We start from the raw sequence: 13,158 nt of genomic DNA on the forward strand, positions 1-13,158 counted from the left end.
ATAACCCTCACCCTAACCCTCAAACTCACCCTCAACCTAAACCTAACTCTAAACCTAAGCCTCACCCTCACCCTTACCGTTACCCTCACCCTCACACTTACCCTAACCCTAACCCTCACCATAACCCTAACCCTAACACTCACACTGACCCTAACCCTAACCCTAACACTCACACTGACCCTAACCCTAACCCTAACCCTAACACTCACCCTAACACTCATGATAACCCTAACCTTCACTCTCACCCTAAACCTCACCCTAATGCTTATCCTCAACCTAATCCTCACCCAAAATCTCAACTTAATGCTCATCCTAACCTTAACACTAACCTGCACCCTAACCCTAACCCTAACCCTATACCTCCCCCTCCAGCTCCCCCTCAGCCTCACCCTCAGCTTAACATTAACCCTCACACCAATCCTAACCATCACACTCAACCCTCACCCTCAGTCTAACCCTCACCCTCACACTAACCCTCACCCTAACCATTATCTTCACCCTAACCCTCCCCCTCCCCCTCAGCTTAACCCTAACCCTAATCCTAACCCTAAACATCAACCTCACCCTCACCATAAACCTAACTCTAACCCTAAGCTTCACCCTCACTCTCACCCTAACCCTCACCTTAAACCTTACCCTCAAACTAACCCTAACGCTAACCATAAACCTCACACTAAAACTTACCCTCATCCTAACCCTAACCCTATCCCTCACCCTACCCTTCACACTAACCCTAACCCTAACCCTAACCCTAACCCTAACCCTCACACTAGCCCTCACCCTAAACCTAATCGTAACACTCTCCCTCACATTAACCTTAACCATAACCCTAACCCTAAACCTAACCTTAACCTTCCCCCAAACCCTCAAACTAACTCTAACCCTAACCCTCATGCTAACACTAACCCTAAATTTAACCCTCAACCTTACCCTAACCCTCACCCTAACTTTTAACCTCACCCTAACGTTAACCCTAACCCTAACCGTCAACCTCACCCTAATCCTCACCCCAACCATAACCCTCACCCTAACTCTAACCTCATCCTAAACCTCATCCTAACCCTAACCCTAACCCTCACACTCACCCTCACCGAAACAGTACCTCTAACCTTAACCCTAACAATAACCCTAATCCTAACCCTAACCCTAACCCTAACCCTCACCCTCACCATAACCATAACCCTAACCCAAACCCTCACTCTAACACTACCCACAACCCTAACCTTAAACCTCAACCAAACCCTAACCTCAGCCTCTGCCTCACCCTCACCGTAAAGGTAAACCTAACACTAACCCTAACAATAATCCTAAAACTAACCCTAATCCTAACCCTCACCCTCACCCTCACCATAACCCTAACCCTCACTGTAACCCTAACCCTAAACCTCACCCTAACCCTAACCCTAAACCTAAACCTCACCATAACCCTAACCCTAAACCTCACCCTAACCCAAACCCTAACCGAAACACTCACCCTCAACCTCACCGTAACCATAACTCTAACCTAAACTCTAAAAATAACCCTAACCCTAACCCTAAACCTAACCCTAACCCTCACCCTCACCGTAACACTAACCATAACCATAACCCTCACCCTCACTGTAACCCTAACACTAAACCTAACCCTCTGTCTCACCCTCACCATAAAGGTAACCCTAACCTTAACAGTAACAATAACCCTAAACCTAAACCTAATCCTAACCCTCACACTCACCCTAACCCTAACCCTAAACCTAAACCTCACCCTCACTCTAACAGTAACCTTAAACATCACCCTCACCCTAACCCTAACCCTCACCCTTACCCTCAACCTCAGCCTAACACTAAGCCTAACCCTAAACCTAAACCTAAACCTAACCCACAAACTCATCCTCACCCTAGCCCTAATCCTAACCCTAACCTTAAACCTAACCGTCACCCTAAACCTAACCCTCACCCTAACTCTAACCCTCATCCTAACCCTCACCCTAACCCTATATCTAACCCTAAAACACACCCTCACTCTAAACCTAACCCTAACCCTAAACATCTCCCTAAACCTTAGCCTAACAATCACCCTCACACTCACCCTCACCGTAACCCTAACCCTAACCCTAACAATAACCCTAACCTTAACCTTAACCCTAAACTGAACCCTCTTCCTTACCGTAACCCTAACCCTAACCCAAACCCTCACCCTAACCCTAACCCTAAGCGTAACCCTAAGCGTAACCCTAAACCTCACCCTAACCCTAACCCTAATTCTCACCCTCACCATAACCCTCACACTAAAACTAAGGCTAACCCTAACCCTCACTATGACCCTAACCCTCACCCTATCTCTTACCCTCACCCTAACTTTAACCTTAACCCTCACACTAAACCTAACCCTCACCCTTACCCTAACTCTACCGCTCACCCTAACCCTCACCCTAACCCTTAGCCTCACCCTAACCCTCACCCTAAGCCTTAGCCTTGCCCCAACCCTCACCCTAACTCTAACCCTATCACTAACCCTCACCCTAACTCTCACACTAACCCTCACCTTAACCATCACCCTAACCCTAAACCTAACCCTAACCCTCACATTAAGCCTAACCCTCACACTCAGCCTAACCCTATCCCTCATCCTAACACTCTTCCTAAACCTAAACCTAACACTTATCCTAACCCGAACCCTAAACCTCACCCGCACCCTAACCCTCACCCTAACCCTAACCCTCACCCTAAATATCACCCTAACCCTAACCCTCACCCTAACCTTAAGCCTAACCCTCATCCTAACCGTAGCCCTCACCCTCACCCTCACCCTCAGCTTAACACTAAACCTAACCCTAATCTAAACTGTAACCCTCGCCCACACCCGCACCCTAACCCAAACCCTAATCCTCACCGTAACCCTAACCCTCATCCTCACCCTCAGCCTAACAGTATCCCTAACCCTAATCCTAACCCTCACACTAAACCTCACCCTAACCCTAACCCTAACACTCACGCTAACCCCAATAATAACCCTCACCCTCACCCTAACCCTCAACCTCACCCTAAACATCACCCTAACCCTAACCCTCACCCTAACCTTAAGCCTAACCCTCACCCTAACCTTAGCCCTCACCCTCACCCTCACCCTCAGCTTAGCACTAAACCTAACCCTAATCCTAACCGTAACCCTCACCCTCACACTAACCCTAACCCTCACCCTAACCATAACCTTCACCTTCTCCCTCAGCCTAACTGTATTCCTAACCCTAATCCTAACCCTCACACTCAGCCTCACCCTAACCTAACCCTAACCTTCACCTTGACCCTAATGCTAACCCTCACCCTCACCCTCACACTCACCCTATCCCTCACCCTCACCCTAACCCTAAACTTCACCTTCACCCTCACCCTAACCCTCAGCCTAACCCTATCCGAAAACCTAACCCTCAGCCTAACCCTAACCCTAACACTCACACGCCCAATAACCTTAAAACCCTAACCCTCACCCTAAAACTCACCCTAACACTCATGATAACCCTAACCCTCACTCTCACCCTAAACTTCAACCTAATGCTTATCCTCACACTAACCCTCACCCTAAACCTAACCCTCATCCTATCCCTCATCCTAATTTTAAACCTAACCATCACCCTAACCCTAATTCTAAGTCTAAACCTCACCCTCACCCTCACCCTCAGCTTAACCCTAACCCTAACCCTAATCCTAACACTCACCCTCACCCCTCACCCTCAGCCTAAACCTCACCCTCACACTAACCCTTACCCTAACCCTTACCCTCACCCCAACCCTCACCCTCACCCTCAGCATAACCCTAAACCTAATCCTAACCCTACCCCTCATCTTCACCCTCACACTAAACCTAACCCCAACCCTAAGCCTCACCCTCACTCTCACCCTAACCCTTACCCTCAACCTAACCTTAACCCTAACTGTCACACTAAAACTTACCCTCACCCTAACCCTAAAACTACCCCTCACCCTAACCCTAACGATGAACCTAACCCTCACCCTCACCCTCGCCCTCACCCTAACACCAATCCTAAAACTCACCCTCACACTAATCTTAACCCTATCCCTAACCCTCATCCTAACCCTCATCCTAATTTTAAATCTAACCCTCACCCTAACCCTAACTCTAACTCTAAACCTGACCCTCACACTCACCCTCACCCTCAGCTTAACCCTAACCCTAACTCTAATCCTAACCCTCACCCTCACCCCTCACCCTCAGCCTAACCCTCACCCTCACACTATCCCTCACCCTAAACCTTACCCTCAACCTGAGCCTCACACTCACCCTCAGCATAAACCTAACCCTAATCATAACCCTAACCCTCAACCTAACCCTAACCCTAACCCTCACCCTAACAATAACCCTAACCTTAACCCTCACCCTCACCCTAACCCTCACCCTAACTCTTAACCTCACCCTAACCTTAACCCTAACGCTACCCCTCAACCTCACCCTAAACCTCACCCTAACCCTAACCTTCACCCTAACTCTTACCTCACTCTAAACCTTACTCTAACCCTAACCCTAACCCTCACCCTCACTGTAACTGTAAGTCTAACACTAACCTTAACAATAACCCTAACACTAACACTAACACTAAACCTAACCCTAACCGTAACCCTCACCGTAACCCCATCCCTAACCCAAAACCCTCACCCTAACCCTACCCCTCACCCTAACCCTAAAGCTCAGCCAAACCCTAAGCCTAACCTCACCTTCAGCCTCACCCTCACCGTAAAGGTAACGCTAACCCTAACCCTAAGAATAACTCTAACCCTAACCCTAACCATAACCCTCAGCCTCACCTTAACCCTAACCCTAAACCTAACCCTCACCCTCACTGTAACCCTAACCCTAAACCTCACCCTCGGCCTCACCCTCACCAAAAAACTAACCTTAACCCTTACCCTAACAATAACCCTAAACCTAAACCTAATCCTAACCCTCACCCTCACCCTCACCCTAAGCCTAATCCTAACACTAACCCTCACCGTCACTGTAACCCTAACCCTAAACCTCACCCTCAACCTAACTTTAACCCTCACCCTCAGCCTCAACCTCAGCCTAACACTAAGCCTAACCCTAACCCTAAACCTCACCCTCACTCTCACCCTCATCATAACCATAACCATAACCATAACCATAACCATAACAATAACCCTAAACCTAACCCTAATCCTAAACCTCATCCTCACCCTCAGCCTAACCCTAACACTCACCCTATCCCTAACGCTCAACCTAAACGTAACACTAAACCTAACACTAACCCTAACCCTAACCCTAAACCTCACCCTAAACCTAACACAAACCCATACACTCAACCTAGCCCTCACCCTAAAACTAATCCTATACCTAACCCTCACTCTCACCCTAACCCTAACACTAACCCTATCTCTCAACCTAACCCTAATCCTAAACCTAACTCTCACCCTATCCCTCACCCTAACCCAAACCCTAATCCTCACCCCCACCCTAGCCATCACCCTAACCCTAATCCTAACCCTAACCGTCAACCTCACCCTCAACCTAACCCTAACCCTAACCCTAAACGTCACCCTAACCCTAACCTCCATCCTAACTCTCACCCTAAACCTATCCCTAACCCTAAACCTAACCCTAAACCTCACCCTAAACCTAACCCTAACCCAAAACCTAACCCCCAACCTAACACTCACCCTAACCCTAACCCTAACCCTAACCCTCCCACTAAACCTTACCCTCACCCTAACACTAAACCTACCCCTCACCCTAACCTTCATCCTAACCCTAACCCTAACCCTAACCCTAAACCTCACGCTAACCCTAAACCTAATCCTCACCCTCACCCTCACCCTCACCTTAACCCTCACCCTAACAATATCAATAAACCTAACTCTTACCATAATGCTAACCCTCTTCCTGACCCTATCCCTAACCCTAACCCTGACCTTAACCCTAACCCTCACCCTTACCCTAGCCCTCACACTAACCCTAATCCTAACCCTAACCTTCATCCTAACCCTCACCCTAACCCTAACCTCCATCCTAACTCTCACCCTAACCCTAACCCTAACCCTAAACCTCAACCTCAAACTAACCCTAACGCAAACCCTAACCCTCAACCTAACCGTCACCCTAAACCTAACCCTCACCCTCACCCTCACTCAAAACCTCAACCGTACCCTACACTCACGCTCATCCTTACCCTCACCCTCAGCCTAACCCTAACCATAATTTAACCCTAACCCTCATGCTCACCCTCATACTAAACCTGCCCCTAACCCTTATCCTCTCCCCAACGCTAACATCCACCCTAAACCTAACCCTCACTCTCAACCTAACCCTAAGCCTATCCCTAAACCTCACCTTAACCCTAACCCTAACCCTCATCCTCACCCTATCTCTCATCCCAACCTTAACCCTCATCCTAAACCTCACCATAACCCTAACCCTAACCCTCAACCTAACCTTAACTCTAACGCTAACCATCACCCTCACCCTAACCCTAACCCTGAGCCTAACCCTAAACCTCAACCTAACCCTAACCCTCATCCTCACCTCACATTCACCGTAACCCTAACCCTAAACCTCAAACTCACCCTCACCCTAACCCTAACCCAAACCCTTAACCGAAACCGAACCCTCACCCTCATCCTCACCATCGCCCTCAGTCTAACCCGAACCCTAATTTAACCCTAACCCTCACCCTCAACCTAACCCTGCCTCTAACCCTTACTCTTACACCATCCCTAACCTCCACCCTAAACCTAACCCTCATTCTAACCCTAACCCTAACGCTAACCCTAACCTTCACAATAACCCTACCCCTCACCCTAAACCTAACCCTACCCCTCACCCTAACCCTCACCCTAACCCTAAACCTAACCCTAATCTTAACCCTAACCCTAAACCTAACCCTAAACCTCACGCCAAACCTAACCCTAACACTCACCCCTCACCCTAAACCTCAACATAACCGTAACCCTAACCCTAACCCAAACACTAAACCTAAACCTAAACGTAACCCTAACACTAATCCTAAACCTTGCCCTTACCCTCACCCTAAACCTAACAATAACCGTACCCCTAAACCTAAACCTGACCCTAATTCTAACCCTCATCCTAGCCCTAACCCTAACCTTAACCCTCACCCGAACCCTAACCCTAACCTCACCCTCACCCTAACCCTAAACCTGACCCTAAACCTAACCCTCACCCTAACCCTGACCCTAACACTCACGGTAACCCAAAACCTCACTCTCACCCTAACCCTCACCCTAAACCGTACCTTAAACCTAACCCTAAACCTAAGCCTAACCCTAACCCGCACACTAACACTAACCCTCACGCGAACCCTAACCCTCAACCTAACCATAACCCTAACCTTAACCCTCACACTCACCCTCAACCGAAACCTAACCCTAACCATCACCCTATCCCTCACACTAACCCTAAGGCTAACCCTAACCCTCACTCTTACCCTAATCCTCACCCTAACCCTTACCCTCACCCTAACCCTAACACTAACCCTCACTCTAAACCTAACCCTCACCCTAACCTTAACCCTACCCCTCACCCAAACCTAACCCTAACCCTCACCCTAACACTCACCCTAACTCTAACCCTAACTCTAAAACCCACCCTCACCCTAAACCTCACACAAAACCTTACTCTCCCCCTAACCCTCAGGCTAAACCTAACCCTAACCCTAAACCTCACCCTCACAATAACCCTCACACTAAGCCTAACCCTCACCCTAACCCTAACCCTCACCCTCACCCTCAGCCTAACCCTAAAACTAATCCTACCCCTCACCCGCACCCTCACCTAAGCTCACTCTAACCATAACCCTAACCCTAACCCTCACCCTCACCCTAACCCTCACCCTAACCCTAAGCCTAAACCTCACCCTCTGTCTAAACCTAACCCTAACCCTAATCCTAAACCTAACCCTCACCCTCACCCTAAACCTAAACCTAACCCTAACCCTCACCCTCACCCTCACCCTATCTGTAACCCTTAAGCTAACCCTAACCCTCAACCTAACCCTAACCCTAAACCTAACCCTCACCCTCACCCTAAACCAAAACCTAACCCCAAACCTAACCCTCAACCAATCCATCACCCTAACCCTCACGAAAACCCTAAGCCTCACTCTCAACTTCACCCTCACCCTAACCCTTACCCTCAGCCTAACCCTAACCCTAAACCTCACCAGACCCAAACCCTAACTCTCACCGTCACCCTAAACCAAACCCTAACACTTACCCTCAACCTAACCTTCACCCTAAATCTCACCCTCACCCAAACACTAACCCTCAGTCTCACCCTCACCCATACCCTCACTCTAAACCTCACCCTCAACCTCACCCTCAGCCTAACCCTAAACCTAACCCTAATCATGACCCTAACCCTCACCCTCACCCTCACCCTCAACCTAAACTAAAACATAACCCTAATACTAACCCTCACCCTCACCCTAAACCTAACTCTAACCCTAACCCTCACTCTAACCGTCACACTAACCCTAATGCTAAGCCTAACCCTCACCCTAACACTCAGCCTAACCCTTAACCTCAACCTAACCCTAATCCTCACCCTCACCCTAAACCTCACCCTAACCCTAATCCACAACATAACCCTTACCCTCCCACTAACCCTTACACTAACCCTAACCCTAACACTCACCCTAACCCTCACCCTAACACTCACGATAACCCCAACCCTCACTCTCACACTACACTTCACCCTAAACCTTACCCTCACCCTTACCCTAACCCTAACCCTAACCCTCACACTAACAATAACATTCACCCTAACCCTAAAACTAACCCTCACCCTCATCCTAAACCTAAACCTAACCCTAACCCTCACCATAACCCTCACATTAAGATTTAAGGCTAACCCTAAACTTCACTATCAACCTAACACTCACCCTAACTATTACCCTCACTCTAACCCTAACCCTAACCCTAACCCATACACTAAATCTAAACCTCACCCTAACCCTAATCCTACCCCTCACCCTAACCCTTAGCCTTACCCTAACCCTCACCCTAAGCCTTAGCCTTGACCTCACTCTCACCCTAACCCTAACCCTATCACTAACCCTCTCCCTAACCCTCACGGTAACCCTCACCCTAACCATCACCCTAACCCTAAACCTAACCCTAACCCTCACACTAAGCCTAACCCTCACCCTAACCCTAACCCTAGCCCTCATCCTAACCCTCATCCTAACCCTAAACCTAACCCTCACCCTAACACTAACCCTAAACCTCACCCATACCATAACCCTCACCCTAACCCTCATCCTCACCCTAAACATCACCCTAAACCTAACCCTTATCCTAACCTTAAGAATAATCCTCACCCTAACCCTAGACCTTACCCTCACCCTCACCCTCAGCTTAACACTAAACCTAACCCTAATCCTAACTGTAACTCTCGGCCTCACCCTCACCTTATCCCTAACCCTAGCCCTCACCCTAACACTAACCCTCACCCTCACCCTCAGCCTAACAGTATCCCTACCCCTAATCCTAAACCTCACACTCACCCTCACCCTAACCCTAACCCTTACCCTAACCCTAATACTAACCCTCACAATCACCCTCATCTTCACCCTCAGCCTAACCCTAACAGTTACCCTAATCCTAACCCTCACCCTCACACTTCACCCTTAGATTAACCCTCAACCTCAACCTAACCCTAACCATAACCCTCACCCAAATCCTCACCCTAACACTCACGATAACCCAAACACTCACTCTTACCCTAACACTCACCCTAACACTTACCCTCACTGGAACCCTAACCTTAAAACTAACCCTAACCCTCACACTAACCCTAACCCTCACTCTAACCCTAACCCTCACCCTAACACTCACCCTCATCCTAAACCTAACCCTAACCCTAACCCGCACCCTTACACTCAAACTCACCCTAAGGCTAACCCTAACCCTCACTCTCACCCTAAACCTCACCTTAAGCCTTAACCTCACCCCAACCCTCACCCTAACCCTAACCCTCAAACTAAACCTAACCCTCACACTCACCCTAACCCGACTCCTCACCGTAACCCTAACCGTAACCCTAAACCTAACCCTAAACTTCAACCTAACACTAAACCTAAAATTCACCCTAAATCTAACCCTCACCCTCATCCTCTCCCTCAGCCTAACCATAAGCCTAATCCTAACCCTAACCCTAACCCTCACACTCACCCTCACCTTATCCCTAATCCTAACCCTGACCCTAACGCTAACCCTCTTCCTAACCCTCACCCTAACCCTAAGACTAACCCTAACCCCAACCCCAACCCTAACCCTAACCCTCACCCTCACCCTCACCCTCCGCCTAACCCTAAGCCTAAGCCTAAACCTAACCCTAACCCTCACAAACACCCTCATCCTCACCCTCACCCTCAGCCTAACCCTAACCCTATGCCTAACCCTAACACTCAACATAACACTAACCTCCACCCTAACCCTAACCCTAACATGAACCCTAACCGTCACCCTAAGCCTAACGCTGCCCCTCACCCTAACCCTCACCCTCAACCTAGCCGTCACCTAACACTAATTCTAACCCTAACTCTCACTCTGACCCTAACCCTAAACCTAACTCTAACTCTCACCATAACCCTAATCCTAACCCTAACCCTCACCCTAACCCTCACTCTAATCCTAACCCTAATCCTCACCTTCACCCTAGCCCTCACCCTAACCCTAATCGTAACCCTAACCCTCAACCTCACCCTCAGCCTAACCCTACCCCCAACCCTAGCCCTCACCCTAACCCTAACCCAAAACCTCACCGTAAACCCCACCCTCAACCTAACCCTAAACCAAACCCTAACCCTCAACCTAACCCTCACCCTAACCTTAACCCTAACCCTAACACTAACACTAACACTCACACTAAACCTAAACCTCACCCTAGCCCTAACCCTACCCCTCACGCTAACCCTCATCCTAACCCTAACCATAACCATAACCCTAACCCTGAACCTCACCCTAACCCTAAACCTAACCCTCACCCTCAACCTAAACCTAAACCTTAGCCTTAGCCTAACCCTCACCCTAAGCCTTAGCCTTGCCCTAACCCTCACCCTAACCCTAACCCTATCACTAACCCTCACCCTAACCCTCACCCTAACCATCACCCTAACCTGAAACCTAACCCTAACCCTCACACTAAGTCTAACCCTCACCCTAACCCTAGCCCCCATCCTAACCCTAAACCTAACCCTCACCCTAACACTAACCCTAAACCTCACCCGCACCCTAACCCTCACCATAAACCTCAACCTCACCCTAAACATCACCCTAACCCTAACTCTCACCCTAACCTTAAGCCTAACCTTCACCCTAACACTAGCCCTCAACCTCACCCTTACCCTCAGCCTAACCCTAACCCTAATTTAACCCTAACCCTCACCCTCACCCTCAACCTAACCCTGCGCCTAACCCTTACCTTCACCCTAACCCTAATCTCCACCCTAAACCTAATCCTCACCCTAAGCCTAAACCTAAATCTCACCCTAACCCTAACCCTAACCCTCACCATCACCTAACCCTCACCCTAACCCTAACCCTAATCCTCACCCTAAACCTAACCCTCGGATTAACCCTAAGACTAACCCTAACCATCACCCTAACCCTCACACTCACCCTCACCCTAACCATAACCCTCACCCTCACCCTAAACCAAACCCTAACTCCAACCCTAACCCTCACCCTAACCATCACCCTAAACCTCACGATAACCATAACGGTGAGGGTAAGAGTGAGTCTCACCCTAAACCTCACCCTAACCCTTACCCTCACCCTAACCCTAACCCTAAACTTCACTCAGACCCAAACCCTAACGCTCACCGTCACCCTAAACCTAACCCTAATGCTCACCCTAAACCTTAACATCACCCAAACCCTAACCCTCAGTCTCACCCTCACCCATACCCTCACCCTCAGCCTAAACATCACCCTAAGCCTAACCCTCCCCCTTATCCTAACCCTCACCCTCACCTTCACCCTCAGCCTAACCCTAAACCTATCCCTAATCCTAACCCTAACCCTCAACCTCACCCACACCCTCAACCTAACTGTAAATGTATCCCTAAACCTAACTCTCAACCTCACCCTCACCCTCAACCTCACCCTAACCCTCACCCTAACCCTCACCCTAACCCTAATGCTACGCTTAACCCTCAACCTAACACTAACCCTAACCCACACCCTCATCCTAAACCGAACCCTAACCCTAACCATAACCCTCACAATAAGACTAAGGCTAACCCTAACCCTCACTATCACCCTCACCCTCACCCCAACCCGAACCCTCACCCTCACCCTAACCCTCACCCTCACCAAAACATCACCCTAACCCTAACCCTCACCCAAACCTTAAATCTCACCCTAACCCTCACCCTAACCCTAACCTCACCTTAACCCTAAACCTAACCGTAGCCCTTACCCTAACCGTAACACTCACGCTAACCCTAACCCTCACTCTCACCCTAACCCTCACCCTAACACTTACCCTCACCCTAACCCTTTTCCTCAACCTATCGCTCACACTAAAGCTAAATCTCACCCTAACCTTAACGCTAACCATGACCCTAACCCTACCCCTAAACCTCACCCTAACCCTAACCCTCACCCGCACCCTAGCCCTCAAACCAACCCTAATCCTAAACCTAACCCTCATCCTTACCCTCACCCTCACCCTAACTCACACACTCACCCTCACCCTAACACTAACCCTAACCCACACCCTAACCATAAACCTCACCCTAACCCTATCCCTCACCCTAACCTTAACTCTTACCCTAACCCTACCCCTCCCCCTTAACCTATCCCTAAACCTAAACCTCACCCAAACCCTAACCCTAACACTAACCCTGATCCTAACCCTAAACCTCACCCTAAACCTCACCCTAATGATTACCCTCAACCTAACCCTAACCCTAACCCTAACCCTAATACTCACACTAAACCTCACCCTAACCCTAACCCTAAACTTCACCCTAATCCTCACCCTCTCCCTAACCCTAACCCTAACACTCACCCTAATATTAACCATAAACCTACCCCTCACCCTCAGCCTAAACATCACCGTCAGCCTAACAGACTCACCCTAAACATCACCCTAAACCTAACCTTCACCCTAACCCTAACTCT

This window comes from Dipodomys merriami, unplaced genomic scaffold, assembly GCF_024711535.1.
Source record: "Dipodomys merriami isolate MVZ:Mamm:240054 unplaced genomic scaffold, mDipMer1.0.p SCAF_98, whole genome shotgun sequence".
In the NCBI taxonomy this organism is placed as follows: domain Eukaryota; kingdom Metazoa; phylum Chordata; class Mammalia; order Rodentia; family Heteromyidae; genus Dipodomys; species Dipodomys merriami.